This window comes from Falco peregrinus, chromosome 14, assembly GCF_023634155.1.
Source record: "Falco peregrinus isolate bFalPer1 chromosome 14, bFalPer1.pri, whole genome shotgun sequence".
NCBI classification, from domain to species: Eukaryota; Metazoa; Chordata; class Aves; order Falconiformes; family Falconidae; genus Falco; species Falco peregrinus.
The window spans coordinates 14,790,234-14,809,787 of NC_073734.1; positions in this window are offsets into that span (position 1 = coordinate 14,790,234).

Below are 19,554 nucleotides of genomic sequence, written 5' to 3' on the forward strand. Positions count from 1 at the left end.
AGAAAATAAAGCTTACCTCATTTGGAAGGACATCCTGGATTATGATCCAAGTGTTTTTTTTTTTTTTCCCCAGTGTAATGAAAGAAAGCTAATGGGTCTGAGTCTTATTTGGTTTGTATATTGAGGGGAACTGTCTCTGACATCCTCAAATTTGAAGTTAAATGTGGTGAGTTGTAGAGGACTGAAGGCAGTGGGTTGATTAGCATTGATAATGTGCAGCTGTGGCCTTGCCTCAGAGGCAGTGAGTTGATTGACATGGATGATGTGCAGGTGTAGCTCGTTCCCACTAAATTCACTCAGGTTAAATAGCCCTGAGGATTGTGGGAGCTGGGGTTAGGTGGAGGAGAAATAGTGTAGTCTGACCTCTGGAGGAAGGAGATACAGCACAGATGGTAGAGGCTTGCCAATGGTAAAGCCTTGTTGTAGTTTACTACTTTATGCTGCAACAGTGAGTATAAATTCAAGGCAAGCCATTTCAGTTGACTAGTATTTAAAACCATATTTTGTTTATTACATCCAAATGCATGTCAACATTTAAAAAAAAATCATTGGAATTATTGGGATCTGTACAGATCTGTATAGCTCTACAAATCTACGCAAGTTTTAAGAAAGCTCTGTAGCTTTTTCAGAATGAGTTTGACAGTACAGGGTGAAGTTTCCTTGTATTAGGGAGTGTACTTTTGTTATGGAAGTAGGTGAATGGAGCTTTTTGATCTTTGTTGCATCAGATCAGGTTAGATGATTAGATAATTCCTGTGGTCTCATGTCTTTGGTTTTTGTGTTCCACACAGGGAGTTAGAACCATACAAGAAAATTATAATTTCTAAAAAATGCCACAGATTTCTCCCCACTTGCCCCCTCCTTATTTCTGTTATTTGTATCAGAACTTAAGAGAGAAGAATATAAATAAAAATGGTGTTTGCATACTGGAAAATCCATGACCAAGTGAAAAGTAAGAATGATGAATAAATTCATTTTATCTGAAAAGGCAGCTTGTGAAGCTCATAGTCTTGAGGTCAGTATGCTTTGACATGTTAACTCTGTACTGCCTTCCGTGTGAAATTCTAACCTTTGCTCTTGTAATGGCAGTGTTACTTTTCCTCATGCCTGTGGGAAATAGCTAGTGTAAAACTATTTTTTTCTGCTTAAAACTTGCTTGATATTTCACAAGGGTAGTTAACTAATATTTTTTGGAATATTTCATGTGGAAAAGTTGTGATGCAGATAATGCTGTGGGAGGTAATTTCCAAAAGGATTTATTGTATGAAACAGGGGCAAGCAATATATACAAAACCCCACTGAAACCTCTTAGCATAAAGAATACATACATTTAGCTTTTGTTTAGCTTCTCAGCTTTTCAGTTATTTTCCCTGGAATTAACATTTTCAAAATGTAGTAACTTATACAGAAATGATCTCACAGCTTGCTTGCTTGCTTTCTGCAAAAAATATGCCGTCTATTTAATGACAGTAACCAATAATTGTGTATCTGTAAACAGTGTCAACAGATAACTTCTCAACAGAGAATAGTATCTTTGGATTAGGCTAAAATTAGTTTTCATTACAACCTATTTGTAAATAATTTGAACCAAATATCTCCAACTGAAAATGTAAATGTGTTTCTGTTTTTACTGTAGAGATGAGGTCAGCAGAAGTCTGCAACAAATATGATTACTTGGGTGGAGGTGACATGATTTACTTAAATCAGGCAATTTCTCCATTAAAGCATTGAAGCCTCAACTCATAAAGAGACTGCTTAGCAGATGAACTATAATGTCTTCTAGCATTTGTTATATTAGGTGATTTGGAAGAAAAGAACAATTATAAGAATGAATGTATTTCTATGTTGAGTGGGAAAAATCCAGTTTTTACAGCAGGGGGTGGCTAATTTTCAGCAGATAAAATAGGGCTGTATCATAAAAGCTTCTTTATAAATATTCTACAATTAAATATGTATATATATTTAGATTTATATTGCCAGGATAGGACAATGCAAGGATGAATCATTCGAGTGGTTAGTATCTTATACTCCACTTTCGAAGTAGAATATCTTTTCCCCTTTCCTCCACACACAATAGGAACAGCACAGATACTGTAAACCTTGGTACTGGTGTCTTTTGGGTTTGGTTGTGGTGTTCCCCACCTCCCCCAATCCTATGTGCTACTTCCAATTAGCAAGGATTATTAAACTGGCAAATTTTTAAACTGCTGCTCTAGCTTCTTTCCAGTATTATGAGCTGAGCCAGAGGCAGCACAATAAAACTTTATCGATTAGCAAAGGCTGTAGTTACAGTAATAGATGTTATGTTTTCTGTACATTCCATGGACTGAAAGTGACTGAAACAAGGAAACTCAGAGTTAAATCTGGAAATCTATCTGAGCGCGTTAGAACATGTGTTTGACTTTGAAGAGGTTACACAGAGGTGCTTTTAGTGGATTGTATTGCCGTGGTGGTCTAAGCATTTCTATTTGCAGTTGGAGTCTCAGGTGGTGCAGACAGCATTCTAGCCCGGACCTTTGGTCTGATCTAGCAAGATGGCTGCCTATTCTGCTCTGCTAAGGAAGATGAGATTTGTAAAGTCACAAATTTTCTAATTAGACCACCTAATGGTTTATTTTAGAGTATGTTTTATTATCATTCTCATATTTTCCACCTTTACAGTAAATCTACTATTCCATATGCCATGGTATAAAGGTACATTTGATCAAACTAAAAATTTATGTTTTGGCTATAACTTGGGACAGTGGATCAAAACTTCAGTAAAAGCTCATAAGAAATTCAAGATGCTAAGTATTTGTGGTCCAAACCACTATTTTAGGAATTGCAATGCATTTACTTTGGGTGAAGGCACAGACACAAAAAAAAAAACCAAAAAAACCCCTTCTTTTTGGGCACTGATTAAGCTTGCAAAATTCTCTCCGAGATTAGAAGTTCTGATCTCCTGAGTGGCTGCAAGAGCTGAATATTGTGCTTAAGGCTGAACAAATTTAAGAAATACTTAGAAAATCTTGATTTTAATATAATTTAAAGGTTCATTTTAGGCCTTGATTTGGATGTTATTTTGCAGTAAGGAGAGCTGAAAAAAGATTAAAATCACCTTGATGAAAGTTCATTTCAGTTTTCATGCCAATGCAGTATCTCCTTCAAAAGGACCATGAAAATATGCATTAGTTGCGCTTAAGTGGGTCTTGATCTTAGTCCACGCTGCTTGTGATTAGAGCTTGGTGTAATATCATTGTGTGTTTTTCATGGGAGAAAGAGTGTGTTGCTGCAGACAGATGGTGTCTGCATGCTTCCTGCAGAGGAGCAGGAAGTGTAGTTGCAGCAGATGCATTTGAGAAGGGATTGAAGGTCTGGATTGTCTGCAGTGAGGCAACAGTGCATTGCACACAAATTCAGCACGTAACCCAAATGTAAAAGAATCTCTCCCAAAGTTGGTAGCTGTGAGCTTCACGTCCAAAAAGAGCATGTGTTAATCTTAGTCTGATATCTTCTCTCTGATACCACATTTTACTGCAACTAAAAAATATTTATAAAACTATTAGACAGTTTAGTTCTTGATTTTTCAAAATAGTGAAAGGAATCTTGTAATTTTATAATCTAGTGTTTAAGCATATTTTTTTTACTTTGAGTGTAAGGGAAAATAACTGGTTAATCCCGACAGTGAATGTCTCTTAGTGTAAAAGCACTACGCATTGTAAGACCTCAGAATTAAAAATAATTCAAAATAACCTTTAAGTTAGATGGGCACGAAATTAAAATTTTAAATATTTGGCTATCCCTGGAAGTGACAGTATATAAAAACAGTCTAAAGTAACTTTTTTATGTCAGTTATAAAACCATAAAGCCAGAGAAGGAATAAATACAATGAAACACTGATTAATCCCCCTGTGTTTCAGTGCCACTTCATACTGTTGTAATGCAGACCCTTTCCTCTGATATTACTCAAGAAATACAAACAAGAAGCATTTATTATCTCCAAAGTAGCGTATGCTATAGAGTGCTGAATAAGGAAGTGAGGTATTGCAGCTGTTATCTTCTGAACTAACTGCTACTGCGTGTTGCATGACCAGCCCTGGCAGGGTTTTTGTTCCCATGAATGAATAGGCTATAAATCTGTCGCAGCTGACACTAGCAGCACTGCTGGAGAGTGTAAAGGGAAAATTTGCAGAGGAATCTTGTGGTCTTTGCTTGCCTGGAAAATGAGTTCAATAAAATGGAGGTGATCAGTGCTTATTTATAGGCCAAGCTGATACATCCAGCATTGGCTGTCAGAGTTTAACTTAGTGTTTCCTCATTTATGCTCACTCTGTAAAGCAAAACATGGCACTGTAAAAAGCTTATATAATGCTGTTATACTGTGCTAGTCACTATTGTCAAAAATAGATAAAGCAAAATAAAGGGAGGAAAAGATAAAAGCACAGATAAAATGTACAGGAAGGAAATGAAGGAGGCTGGCAGATGCTAACACCCTGAGAAGGAATATGAAGCTGCTCAGAATAATTTTGCTTGAACCCTGGATTGGAGGTGCTTGGCAATTACTGCTGTGTTATAACAGCAGATACATCTTGAGAACTCTGCTTTGGAAAGAAGGCATGGGGTTTTTATTCTAGCTGAGGGAAAGGACTGAGGATTTATTTTTTACATAGCATTCCTGCTAACGACAAATTCTAATGTATGCTGGAACTATATATGAGGAGCTTGTATATGGATTAGTATTAGATGGGAAAGTGTTTAAATAAGACAAATCCTAAACTGTATTTTACTGAAGAGAAATTTAGAGGGATTGTAAAAACCTTTTTAAGCAGATGTTAACCAAACAAAGCATTTTTTAATTTATGTTTTCGCTGCTTAGTGACATTCTGTGAACAAACTGATGGCAGTTCATTTCAGGCCTTTGAAAATAGTTAATTGTAGCAGCAGTAAAAGTAGACTTGTGAAGTAAGGAGAACAGTGTAGTACTAATTTTTGTTTAAAAGAGGTCTGGGATAAAAAGTAAAGTAACAACAAAAGTCTGGTACAAACCACATACACAGCGCAGTATAGCCTGTACATAACAATTACACCTGAACTCAGGCTGGCTGAGAAAGCTTCATCTGTAAATAATTAAAATATTTTAAGACCACCTCACCTGATGTAAAGTACGAGTGGCTCCACCTAGCAAGTTTGTGAAATTTGGTTCACAAGAGATAGGGTAGCTATGGGTTTGGAGCCAGTCACGACACTATGATCAAAGTATGAAGAATTGAAAAACTAGATTCACTGGAAAATTGCAGTGAAAGATGATTTTCCCTCCGTTTTCTAATAATTTATCAACTGTTTTAAGCTTACTGCCTATAGGTCTATTTCTTGCTGTGTTCAAAGGAGCTGAAGTAAATCTACATTTTCATATTTCTATCTTTGTGCCACAGTACACTGAAGACATGTAAACTCTACTGCTCTTGCCTCCTTTGATAGAAGTGACCTCTGCCTGAAAGCACGGAAGATGTGGATAACTCCTCCAAGTAAGTGAACTTAATACCTGGCATAATGATGCACTGGGGATATATGCTGTTGTTTTGAATAAGTACTTAAAAATGAATAATATTACAAGAGCCTGAGACACCATTGTGTTAGAGTCTTTGATCAGTTGTATTTCTGCAAGCAAAGTTCTCTTGTGAATGGAGTTGGAGGTCAGGTATGTAAGAACAGTAAATATAATTTTCCTTCTATCAGTGGAATTTGCTCCTGAGAAGCAGGAGAGGAGAGAAATTTGTAGTCTTTGATTTCTTTTAAGGTTTTTCTTAGTGTGTGCATTCAATTAAATAAGTACTTAAAAAACCCAGACTTGCAGTAGGGTTCTCAAGTCTTGCAAATCCTGTTAGCTGTAAGACTGATTTATAAAATTGAAATGTCTTGCATCTCTTTATGAAAGGTGAAATGTTTACTGATTTTTCTCTTTTCTAGTACTCTGAAGTTTACACTAATTGAAATAGTGAAATAAATTTATCAGAAAAGTACAATTTTCTTTTTTTTTTTTTTTGAAACTGCTTATTATGGTAGTAATAAAATGTTTTGAAGACATTTTGGGCTATTTCAACACAGACAGGCTTTGAAGGGAATTTTAAATAAGAATGCCAAATTAAGTGATCACACTCATTACTGGACTGTTTCACATATCATTCAGAGCTACTCCAGGGACAATACTTGAGTTATACATAAAAATAATACTTGACCTTTTTTGACCTAATCCATTTCCAGTCTCTTGTATCCTGTGATTTAACAAATGAGCCTGTAAATTTTCTTGGTAAACATCAAAAAAAAAAATATCCCAACAACACAAAACACATTAGAGTGCTTTGTTACATCTTTGTAATTCCAAGAAAATCCCAAATAGTTTCGGAAAAGATCTTTCTCATATATAACTGAAATATTAAAAATTCCTTTGTTTAGTAACTATAGCTAGTGAATTATATAAACACTTCTCTACTCTACAGTTCAAGAATTGGTGCGTGTATTTTGTTAGCAATGACAGTTTCCCTTCTTGCTATTTAGCTTTCAAAAAAGGTACGAAATGCACTATAATTGTTCGTTCGTTAAAACAAGTGTTTTCCTTTCTATTAAGTTAATAGCTCTTAGATCTAAGTGTCTGTTCTTTCTGAAACGTGTCTGGATTATTCTTCATTTTGTCATGCAGTTCTTGTTCACGGTGTTGGGTATATTTTCCCTATAAAGAAAACGGCATTTGTTGTCTGTAAAGAGTATGTGCCCTGGGTCCAAATTCTGCAGAGGGTCCAGTAGGAAGTCATAGTGGATCGGGATCACTAACTCATTAGATTCAAAACCCACATAAGCAGACACTAAACTTTTGAAGAATGTGGTTTTGAAGCATGAGACACTGGAAGGGGTTGCCCAGAAAAGTTGTGGATGCCCCGTGCCTGGAAGTGTTCAAGGCCAGGATGGATGGGGCTTTGACCAACCTGGTCTAGTGGAAGGAAGGCACCCCTGCCTGTGGTAGGGGGGTTGGAACTGAATGATCTTTAAAGTCCCTTCCAACCCAAACTATTCCATGATTCTTTCTAGCTTGTGCTTTTCTCAGTCAGGTGTTGAAAGAAGTTACTGCAGTGAATGTCCATGTACAGGAGTTCAGCGTGCGTTTTCTACAGTACTGGGATGCATGAGTTTAGAATGCACTTCTTGCATGCACTTGTATTAGTAAAAATGGAAGACACGTGCTGTCCAAAAGCAAACATAGAGTTGTCTCCAACTGAGAATATTTTTTACTCTTGAATAAGCACTTGTACCTTTTTTTGTTATATTCTTAGAATGTACTTGTACTGCTTACAGGTGTTACAATGAAAATACAAATCAAAATAGATAAGCCCAGACTGTTGCAAGTCTAGAATGTGGAATAAAAAAGAAGCAGCAAGTCAGCTGCTTGTGTTGTGTAAAGCCTAAGAAGCGAGGAGGAAAGAGACACTTTTCTAGTGTAGCAGGAATTGTGTGGTGATTATTCTTCATGTTAGAGTGATACTCTTTAATTACCTACAGCTACAACTTCTTAAATACAATAAATCATATGGGAAACATGGTAGGTGATAATGACAGGCACTTGCTGATGGAGCCTGAAATGGTAAGTGTTGTACCATGTGCCAGCTGCCTTTCTTTAAGCAGTGGTGTTCACGTGAATTGAAGAGGATTAAGGGTGTGGGAGGGAAGACCCCTGACAATAGACAGGTATAAAGCCTCAGGATAAACCTCACTGAAAAGTTTAGCCAGAGATTTTTTTTTTTTTGGCTGAGAGAAATAAAGAGAAGGGAGGCAAAAGAAGTAAAAAGATATTTGTATTAAAATGTTAATATTTAAAATGTGTATTTTACTTTTTGCACATATACAATTGCAATGGTTCAAAGTAATTTTCTTTCCTGGTTACTGTGGGCCATACTAAATGTAAAAGCAACAGTGTATACTTTTGAATAAACATGTGTGTAAGCACACATCTGTAACTGATGAACCTAAATAACATGTTTTTGTGGGGGCAATGTAGGATGGTGTTTTCAGGTGGTCATAGTTACAGTGCCTGGTTGAAAATCGTAATCCAGGAGTGCAGCACTGTGTGACTACATTAACACTTCACAATAAAGGATGGCAAGTGGGCAGATTTGCATGCAAATTAAATTTTCAACAATATTTCTGCATGCAACTTCCATTACAGTTGGGCAACTTTACACAATTGAAACTGATGACTAAGAAAAAGCATTTATAATTTAGTAAATTACAACAGCAATGCCTGTAATCACCCAGGTTAGCTGCTAAAGTGCCTCTAGGGGTTTGATTAGAAGGAGGAGAACCTTTAAGAGGCTGATGAGGCAGTATCAAGCACTGTGAATTGAAACAGAGCAAGAGAAGCTGTTATAGCCTGGTCTTAGTGGAACAAATCGAAGACAAACCTATGTAATACAGGCAACTTCTGATCAGTGAGACAAGGTTTGATCGATCAAACAATAAAGAGCTGTTAACAGTATGATGTTTATATCAGAACCAAGGCCACATTTTGCTAAACTGTATCTGCAAGACATTATTAAATGTCCAATGAAAATAAAGGTGATTGTTGGCTGAAGGATGCAAGGGAAGCGATACAATTTAGTATATCAAGTCCTGAGAAGTACAGAACATTCACACACCCCCACGGACCTTTCAACATGTCTCCACATAATTTCTACATACGTAAAATATTTGTTTTGTGTTTACATCATGTACAGTTGGTTTTGTGTGAGAACCATGTGAAAATGGAGGTGAATAATGCTGAGTCAAAACTCAGAATATACTGCCCTCTCCTGACAGTTGGGTCAGCCTAGGAACATGCAAGTGAAATACTTCAGTAAGTTTTGTTTGAAGAAATTTTGATGCTCAATTCTTCAGCCTTATGGTTATATAATTTAAAAATGCTCTTCCACTGTGATAGTGTGAGTTCTTTTGTCTTTGATTGGGAAAAAATTAACAAGGGTATTATTTGCTGACATTTATAACGTGATTATCTCCTGTTCCAAAATAGATCCTTATAACATTTGAAAAATATTTTCCATATTGTTTGTTATCAATTTACTTAGATTCAGAATTGTCTCACTAGCAGATTGTGAAGATCATTAAAATCATGACTGAAAGTGTTGGCAAGGTGATGATGAAGTTAACATCTCCCTTCTCCATAAAGAGGTTAATTTTTTGGGGGACTACAATGATCAGTGATAAAAAAGTGGAAAGAAGTATATGAGAAATTTCTAGGTATTTATTGAGTTGTAAATTGTTCATACGGCATAGTAGGCATTTAGTTGGAAGTGTGTAATCTGGTGGTGGCCATACAGACCTTTCAGATTTTTTGGATATTAGGTTCTTCTACGCACTTGAAGCCAGGTTACATTTTGTGAAATCGTAGTTATGGAAGTTAGTACTGTTTTTTGTCTGATATTGAAATTACCACTTGATCTGTTCTTAGGCCTTGGCTGAAAAAGATTGCATATAAACCCTGCTAATTTTCCCCACTTATTCTGACAAGGTAGATAATGAAGAAATGAAAACCTTCCTGTCAATTATTTCAAAAACCTTAGTGAAGCTTTCTTGCCTTCAACAGGGTATGTCTGATGTCCTTTTGAGAGTTAGTGGCTCTATTATTTATGTGCTCTCTTTTTTAATCTCCCTCCCACCCCGTATGTGGTTGTCTCTTCTATTTCTGTTATTCTTTCTGCAGCCCAAGGAGTTGTCAAGCAGTAGAAATTTCTGTTTGCAGGTGACTGCTTTCTTTGTGTCCTGTAGTACACTACCTAAAAAACTAGTAAAAAAATATTTCTGCTTCATGTGTTACATCTACAATTTTGTTTCTTAGAACTTCAGAAGTAGAGGGTATCCTGTCTCCAAAAGTCTTCCTTTATCCAGGGGTCATGATCTGATTTTTAGCAGTCCCAGAAAACTGCAAAGTAGTAACTCTGGCTCCAGAAAACAAAGCTTAATACAAAAGCTGGTCAGAGGATCGCCACACTTAGAATTAGTATGGCTGGGAGAGAATTATGAGGAAAAGAGAGTAGAAAATTTTTCACAAGAATGGCAAATCAGGATGGTAACATGTGCAACAGCTCTGATATACAGGAACTTGGAAAAAGCTTAATTTCTGGTGGAGAGCTCACAGGACTAGATAAACTTCTGTGCATGCTTTATCCAATATACCTGTTAAATTCAGTGCTTCTGTAAGATTTTCTTGCTTCACCTCTTTTGTTTGGCAGTAAATCATGACCGTAAAACCCTGCCTTACATTGTTTGGGTGTTTTGGTTTTTTGGTTTTTGGTGGTTTTTTTTTTTTTTTTTGTCACAGCTCTGTACACTGTATTTTTTGAAAATGTAAATTACCTACCTGAACTACACCTGATCCCATGTTGCTGCTGTTGGTATAATACAAGTAGATAGTTAAGTAATCTAAGCTAGCCCTGTATGCTTTATCCTAACTAAAAGCTGTTGAGAGCAGCTGCTCTCTTTCAGCTGTAGTTTAGGATTGATGTTTGAATTCCATTCCTAAGACTGCATAATACCAGAGTGGTGGTTATATTTTCCTACAATAAACTGCCAAGCCTACTTTAGTAGGCACTTAGCCACACCTTGCCATCTCTGTCCCTTACCCCAAGTTGTCAAATTAATATCACACATATATATATATATTTATAATGGTACTAGGTAGTTTTACAAATGAGAGTTGTGCTTCAGATGTTGTCATAACGAGTCATATTAATCTAAAATATATACACTAAGTTTTAAATATATGTCCTATGACACTGGTACTATTTTTGAAGCAACGATATTAGTGCTTTCCCAGATAGGTACTGTGTATGGACATTTGGAGAATGTGTATATAATTTTTATGCACTGCTTTTGGGCATATTTATGTTAATGGAAAATAAGATAATGCTGTCTTAATACGGTATGGTGCTTTGCAGCTCAGAGGCCCATGAGGGTGTCCCTGTATCAAGCTGGTGGAGGAGAAGGTGCCGATCTAGAGCATAGAGCTGAGTTACTAGGAAGTTACTAGGAAGTGACTGGTGAGAAGTGACATAAAACCTATGCAGTCACAAATGAAAAGGTCTTTTTATTTAATTAGGCTATAAAGTTACAGAAGAAACTATAATGTGTATCAAACTACCATCCCTTGGGATGGAGGTAATGTTGACAATAAGGGGAAAGAAACTTCAAGGAAGTTCTAAAATATTATTCTATTCTTAATGAAATAAGACTTGTTCCTCATTGTTAGATAATCCTGCTTTTTCAAGATACCACTATTAATGCTGCTGGTAACTAATTTACCATTTCTCCTAGCAAACATTGAGATGTTGGACTGTGGAGTGGTTAGCATTAATATAGTTATTTCTGAACTGCATGTGTTAATGTAATTTGCCAAGGCACACCTTTCACATTTAATTATTCATGCAAATTACACTACAAGAGATTGTAATACTGGTTATACAGATTCAGTGCAAACAGCATATTGGTGCAAATACTGTTTATGTGAAATTGAAAGCAAGATTTTATTGCTTATTCAGAGGAGAATTGATTGTCAGGTTTTATGAATCCTAAAATGTAGCCAAGAGTAAAACAAGAACACTTACTGAAGTGTCAGCTGGAACAATGACCAATGCAAGTGCCACAAATATTTTTATTTAATTTTCTAAAAGCTCTTTTGGTATAAAGAAGGTGTCCTCAAACTTTTTAAACAGGGGGCCGGTGCACGGATGAAGTGGCAGGAGGTCATCTGCAGCTGCTTGGTTTTCCCCCCGCCAACCCCCGGTGGGGTGGTGTGGTTCTGTAAATACCGGGGGCTGGATTGAGGACCCTGGGGGGCCGTATCCCACCCACGGGCTGTAGTTTGAGGACCCCTGGTGTAAAGAAATGGGCAAAACAAAGGTGGCTCTGTGATTCTTAATTTCATTTTATACATAAACAAATCCTCATGAAATTAATTGTACTTTAAATTAAATGGATATGAGATAGATTTAACTCTTGGTTAGTTGTTCAGAGCTCTTTCAAATTAGTAGGTAATTGGCAGGATAGCACCATGTTATATTTTAGCTGTGTAACCAGTGTATTGATATTATTAATGAAACATTAAAATACTTACTAAGCATGAATGTTAAAACATAGAATGTGAAGGATTTATTCCTGATTTTCATCCTAAAACAAAAAAGAATGTCCCTGACTTGCTACTGTGTTCAATAAGCAAGGCAGTAATTAAAAGAACTCTGTGCTTTGCATCCTTTGTATTTAGAGAGGGGAATACTCTACAAAGCTTTGACTTGAGCATCATCTCAGTTGCTGTATCATCTTGCGTTTCCCTTCTGCAATGCAATCTTGGCATCTTTGTGCACAAAGTTCAAGTGCTGGGAGCAGGTAAGATGTGGCTTGAAGAAAAAAGTAGAGTTTTAAGTTGTAATTTGCCATCATATAAGTAAGAAATCACTTGCTATGTATACAAGCTCCCTAAGGCTCATCATCTCAGCCCAAATTCCACCCCAAGTTCTGTGTCAGGGTACAGTGCTAACTTTAGGGGCCTTGAAGTAGCCTTCATTCTCTGGTTATGGTTCCAAATATGTCGTCTTTGTTAGCTGAGATCATTTCCTCCTCCCTCACACGTAAGCAAGTTTTTTGCAGTAATGGATGGTTCCTGCTGAGAGTTTGCCAGGCAACACAATTCTCTGGAGAGGCTTAAAATGTCCTCCTCTTAAAAAAAAAAATGTCCAATTTAACGGCTGTATTTAGGTGTTTGAGGCCGTACAGTGTTTGCAACAACTGTGATGGCTCTATTATGATAATGGAAGAAAGCTACATTATGAAATAAATGCATTCTAGGTTTTCCTTGGCAACATAATGTAGGGATCGTTCTGCGTGTTGGTACTAAAGAATCAAAAACAGTTTAGTAAGTCAATGTGAACACTGTTTCTTGTCATGCAGTTAATGGATCTACTGTTGTATTTGTGTTCTTTCCAGCTCTGCTGCCTTACATCAATGAAAAATTATGTTTTTTCTTCAATGCCACAACACAAGTCATCTTTATATTCAACGTATTCCCGTTCAAATCCTTCAGTATAAAATGTCTGCATTTAGTAAGTTCAGTGTGCTATAGTCATGTTGATGCGTGTACAAACGCGCTTTTTTTTGTGTATGTAGAGCTGTCTGGAATCATGGCTGTATTTACTCTGGTTTTACTTCTGATTAAAGCAACAGTAAACAATTGCCCTTATAGAGATAGTATTTATACCCTCTCTAATCCTTCTTCCCTTTCCCAAAAGCTGATGTTTGTGATTGGCTGGGCAAATTTAGGAAACAGTGAAAATCTTTATGAAAAGCACTTACAGTGCATGAATAGTAGGCATTCTTCAGATTTAAAGAGGTCAAATTGATTTTTGTGTGTCTGTGTGACAGAATTTCTTCCTGGGGTAAGACTTTGAAGTAAAATTTCAAAGCATTGACTAGGGGTGCAGTTCTGCAGCTTTTTATTGACTTTGTTCAGAGATCAGGAGCTAAAACTGCATGCTGCACTTTGAAAATTTACCCCCAAGTATTGAGTTTTACCTCAGAATAATTTTTTTCCAATAATTTAATAAACCCCTGAGAATGTGGTTTATAATGGAAATGCTGACATACTTAAATTTAATGCTAATCACTGAAAATTAGTAAGATCTTTAAACAGAACTTGGGCAAAACCTGCAACTCATGAGTATCCTGTAATTAATTAACAGGAAATATTTCAGAAATGCATAATCCTCAGAACACTGTGTTAGCAGTAGCCATGTCAATAGTAATATCGTATTTTGTTTTATTCCTTATACTTGGCATTATCCTCCAATTCAGAGGAGAGTGCTTCTGAACACCTAGCTATTTCCCAAACATATATGTGCATTGTGGAATTGAGCTTGTCAAACTTAGAAGCTTATGGTGAGGAACGTTTGTATACAATAACAGCATGATGGATTCTTTAATATAAAAGTGTCAACAAAATCAGTGCTGTTACAATCTTGTTTGTTTGAGTAGGACCTCAGAAAAGAACATCATCCAGCCTAGAAACTGTATCAACAACGTCCAGGACAATGATTTCAAGTCCAGGCACGTTTGCTGTGCTGCTTCCTCTTGCTTCTCTGTTGGCTCCTTTGTACTTCTCCCACACATTTCTCCATGGTAAAGTAGCTGCAATGATAATCCAATATATATTTGAAAAGATTGTTGTGGGGCAGTGAGGAGTGTAGGAATGGCTGGTTTTCAAGATGAAAGATGACTTTTGATTACCTGGGGCTGAGGTTTGGGAAACTGACCTTAATTTCTGAGCCCTGCAAAAAAGACTAGATTTTTTTGCATATTGTAGTTGCTTTGTGCTGTTCAGGTGGTGGCTGTGTTTTGTTGTACCAGGTAGGAAGGAGATGTGCTAGATATAATTGTTAGCCATAAGTCTGGTCATGGCTTTGCTCTCCCATCACATCTCCCCTACTGTGCTACTTGTACAGGAGCCACTGAAAAGAAAATGGCAGTAACATTTATATCTAAAACCTTGTATTGTCTGTTGATGATCTTAAGTCTTAGTAATTTAAATCAAAACAAAGTACATCAAATGGTGCCTCCTTAGAAGATCATGTTAAAGAGGAATTTGAAGGATGTGGTGTGGTGGACCTGTGAATCTTTGCAGAGCTTACAAAAGGCAGTGTGGGAGAAGACATGTAGATAACTTTAAAAAAGAAGTAACTAAATGTGTGTGTTTTCTCCTTTAAAAAACCCCACATTCCCCAAATACTAACATTTAATATTTTTAGTCACAATGGCACTCGTGAATGTCGCAACCAATTTATACGATTTTTCTGTGAAAAACCAAACAAACAAAAACTGTGCATCTGGACTGACAAGCTGTATGCCAAGATTCAGCCAGATGCAATTTGAAATGTCCAAGACATTAAACATGCCCTGAAATGGAGCTTTTAATGAAAGTGCCATCTCAGTCTCGGCTATAGTGAATGCCATTGTAACATACTGCAAGGAATTTATCATGCTAGTTCTCAACTGCAAGTAGGTTACACTAATCTAGAAGTAAATATATCAGAAGTCTGCAGAAGTTAATGCCTAGGAGGTGATTTTTCCATCACATATCCCATCGTGCCTGCATACTGTGTTTATAGTAATGTATTTCTGATAACTACATAAATTTTACCAAACTAAGAAAAAAAATAAAAGAAAAAAAAAGTTGTGTGCTATGTGCTTGGTATGCATTGTTTTGTTTCTTTCATTAATTCTTGCTGGCATTCTGGATGCTCAGATGAACAATAGCAGTAGCCTGTAAAGATCAATACCAGATTGCTGATAGTGCCTATCTATTCAAAGAGTAGATTATTTGATAAATGGTTTGGTCCATACGTTTTGACATTTGTTAGCTGTATAGCCCAGACCAACTGGTAGAACTGTAGTTCCATCATAAAAAGCAGGAGCAACAAATAGAATATTTCCTTTTTGGAACAAACCTTATATATTGTAGTTTTAAAGCTGCAAGTAGTAGATTTCAAGAGAGAAACTAAAAAACGTCAAGTTGTTAAAAGCTCACATCTGTTTTTCTTAAGTCTTGTAATTATGGTCTATGAATACAATATATATAGTTTGTATTTTATGGCTTTGTATTTGACAGTATTCAGATCTCATAAAATTGTAATTCTAGCCATTCTTTATATCAGTGTGTCGATATAGTGGATCAAATGTGATCCTCTGAGAGAACTCACTCCTGTCTTCCCAAAACTTGGGAAGTCAAAATAACTGGGAAACTTAATAAAAGATATGTGGTGACAGGATTATCCAGAGTAGACTCAAAACTTACTGAAACTTTGTACAAGGATCTGAAACTTTACATGAGCTCAGATTTAAATTCCTAGCATTTAGGGCAAAGCTCTGAACTTTTTTGGAAGACACATGCTTATCCTTTCTTTTCTTTTAAATGCCTTATAATGTATACTCAAGTGCAAAGTCCTGCACTTCATATGCACTTAAATAAAGGACATCTTGTCATTTAGGAAGGTGCAGTCATCAAAATCTTCTTTCTTCCAGCCTCAGAGGACCGAACAAATCTGTTTGTGAAAGGCATATGGCAACAAGTATAAACTGAATTCCAAGAAACAGTTATAATTACTGTATTTATTTCAGGCTATTTATGAGAGGAATATATGAGTAAATTTGTAAATAAACTTAGAAGTAAAAAGACTAGACAATTCCTCATTGCTGCATTAAGAGATCCTTGACCTCCAAAGGTCTTTTAGTGGTTCAGGCAAGTCATTACTTGCTGAGTATGTGGTGAAAGGTATATAAAACCTGTTCCTCTACCTCTTGCCATGTGTGACAGGTCCTCCTGGCCCAGGAGTTCCTTAGGCTTTTTAAAGTGTTGCTCTCCCTTTTGGGCTTTGGAAGGATTTCTCTCCCCTGTCAACAACAGCAGGTTGGTCCCTATAGGGCAAGGGAAGAGGAAATTGTCCAGTTGTGACTTAGCAGCTTGCAGATAGCTGGGTATGGGGTCCATGTCTGGATCTTTGGTAGCTTAAAATGAGCTGTTTTCAACTGAAATGGATTTTAAGAAAGGCAGGGAATGGGGCTAGAGTTTTTGGAACAGCAGTGAGAACTTCCTTTTCCCTTTCTTTTAATCCTGGGTGGTGAAAAACAAGAAAGCTGGTCTAAGTATAAGAGAGGAAGAGTTAGGGACCAACAGTTTTCCTCTATAAAATGGAGAGGAATATGAAGGGAAAAGACAGTCTGAGCTCAAGAGGTGTTTCTGGATAGTTCTAAGGATGAATGAGATTTAACATCGTTACATACTATCGTGTATCTTGTCCTCTTCCTACTTGTTTTGAACAATCAGAGGTAGTTTAATGTAAAATGGTGGAAAATGGCTAGATCAGCACGGGGCTTGATCACTCACTGAAAGGTACATACTGTATTATTTACTGTTTAAGGGATGTGTTATGCACTCTGGTATCAGAGGATCATCTTTTCTTTTTTTCTTCTTTACTTTTTTTTTCATTTAAGACTTAGAGGAGGAAAATGTAGAATGTCAGTGTTTCTCATTTAGATAATTGGCAGTAAGTAGATACAAGATCCCTGAACCACTGCTCTCAGAATAATCTTAGAATAGCCCCTTTCTTGTTTTCCTGGTGTATATATGAAACAGGTGTATTAACATATTAATGATCAGATGTTATATTTAGCTCTGCATTTTAAGAATCTTTAGCAATGTAGAAAAGGATGATTTGACAGGTTTAATTCAACACTGGGCAACAAATAAAGCTTATAATGAAATTAACATAAATCATTAGCATTAATCATTCAGTATTATTGATAGCCATATAAAGAAATGTATCACAGCCCTGGAAGTAAAGAAGAGAAGAGCGATGTTTCTTGCCAGCTGTCCTGACTAGCTATGAGCCCATATGGTAGTGGTACTGCCTTTCCTTTCTAATTTTCCTCCTCTGCTTGAGCTGTCAGAAGCCCCTCTCTCTCCTTTTCTTTTTCCACAGACTGCAGAGATAGCTTCTATGGCATTTTTTTTGAAAATGCCAGCTTTTTAGAACAGGTCAGACTCCATCAGCATCTATAACTGTCACTAGTCATGTGACCAACATGAGCAAACTAGCTAGGTGACAATTAGCATGCAGTCTACATTCATCATTTTCAGTTTGGTAGCCTTCACTTCTACTTACACTTTCATTTCCAAAACCTAGTAAGAGTTTTCCACGTTGGGAAACAACATACGCTTAAAGTAGTATGTGGAAATGTGTGTATTTGGAATTTGTTATGAAAAAAAAAAAAATGCAGATGTGTTTCATGGTGTTCAGTAATTATTCCCTGGATAGCTTTTTTGTTTGTGTGCTGCCCTTCCCTGCAACTCACCTACCCTGACTCCCCAAATATATATAATTTTTTTTAAGAATTGAGGTTAAAATAATGAATAATGCTAATACCGCTTGTGCTGGAAGCTTTTGACAACCTGAAGGTACTTAGTCACCTTTACCTGAAGTAAGCTCAAGGAAACATTAGGTAAACATGGGTACAGGGACTAAGTAGCAGGACTGACAGTATGTCCCTAAAGCTATAATCTCAGATGCTTGTTCTAATCATAGATTCTGCATACTCTCTTCATAGTTTTGGCACGGTTTCAAGTGTTAGACAAATCTTCATGATCAGCAGTGCTCAGACTCAGTGCTGTGAGAACATGAGTAAAGTAGGTGCATCAGGGAAGTATTACAGAGTTAAAATCTTTGGATGGCAGTGATGAAAATTGCCTCCTTTTCCATTGTTGTATATCTTTGCCTGCTCCTTTTAATTTCTTTATATTGTATGAACAATTGAAATAATTTTGCGTCTCATGAACATCTCCACTTTCCTAGTTAAAAAAAAAGGTACAAAAAAAATCTTCAAATTAAGAAAACCATACATGCAAGGAATTTTTACTACTTTGTAACCTTTTCACAGCTGGTTCTTTGTATTTATCTTTAAAATATCTAAACACATGGCAAGCAAAGCTTTTCCATTCTTAATTCAAAATTGCACAATATATAAGGGATATGGTTAGGCATTGTCAGACCATTGCACAATAGGACAGTACTGTCAGCTCTCCTTAAAATGTCTTTCTTTATAAGTGTCTTAGCTAAGAGGATCTGGTATACTTAAATATAGGTTACTAAATTTAAGTCACTGGACTTTCTGTTGAATAATTAAATATCCTTTTTCAAAGAACAAGATTCTGCCTTCTATTGCCATAAAATATTCTCCATTTTCAAGTTAGTTACATGCAGAAGAGCATCAAGAAAACAGGTGCTTGAAGGAAACATGTATGAACACAGAAAAGAATCCCATACTTCGTCAGTCTTGGGCAATCATGTGTTCACTTCTCAAATTTGCATGGGACCTTAATCTCCAATATAGAAATACATACCATTCCCTTATGCTCAAAGTCAGTGTTGCAAGGGAGCATAATAGCCAGGACTGGTATCCTATACCAAAGCGAATAGATCCCTTAATTTCATGGTTTAAAAAATACTTGAGTTGACCTCAGTATAATTCCTATATTTTAGTCATTTAGGTGTCATGGCTCAGTAATCATTCATTAACTATAGTGCTTTTCAAATGAAGAACTGAGATGAAAATTTTTCTTAATGATGACAAGTGATGTAATTTAGTTTTATTCGTATATTATAGTGGTGCCCGCTAGCGCCGCTGTAGTTAAGGGTCTGTCAGTGGTTCCATTATAAACCCCTATTTTCAAAGGGTTTATAACTCAGAAATTGATTTAGACTTAAAACTGCCACCCAAGGTCTAAGTCCTGGAGGTTGTTTTTATATACAAATTGGCATTTTGGGGGACAAAAGGAGGAAAGGTTAATAGTTTCTCAACTGTAAGAACAAGATTGAGGATTTTCTGTTTTAGATTTGTATTTGTGCTTCTATCATACGAAAAATCACTTCATCCATCTCAACACCGAAGGGAAAAAAAAAAGCCACTATCAAGTACTTTATGATCACAGAAAGG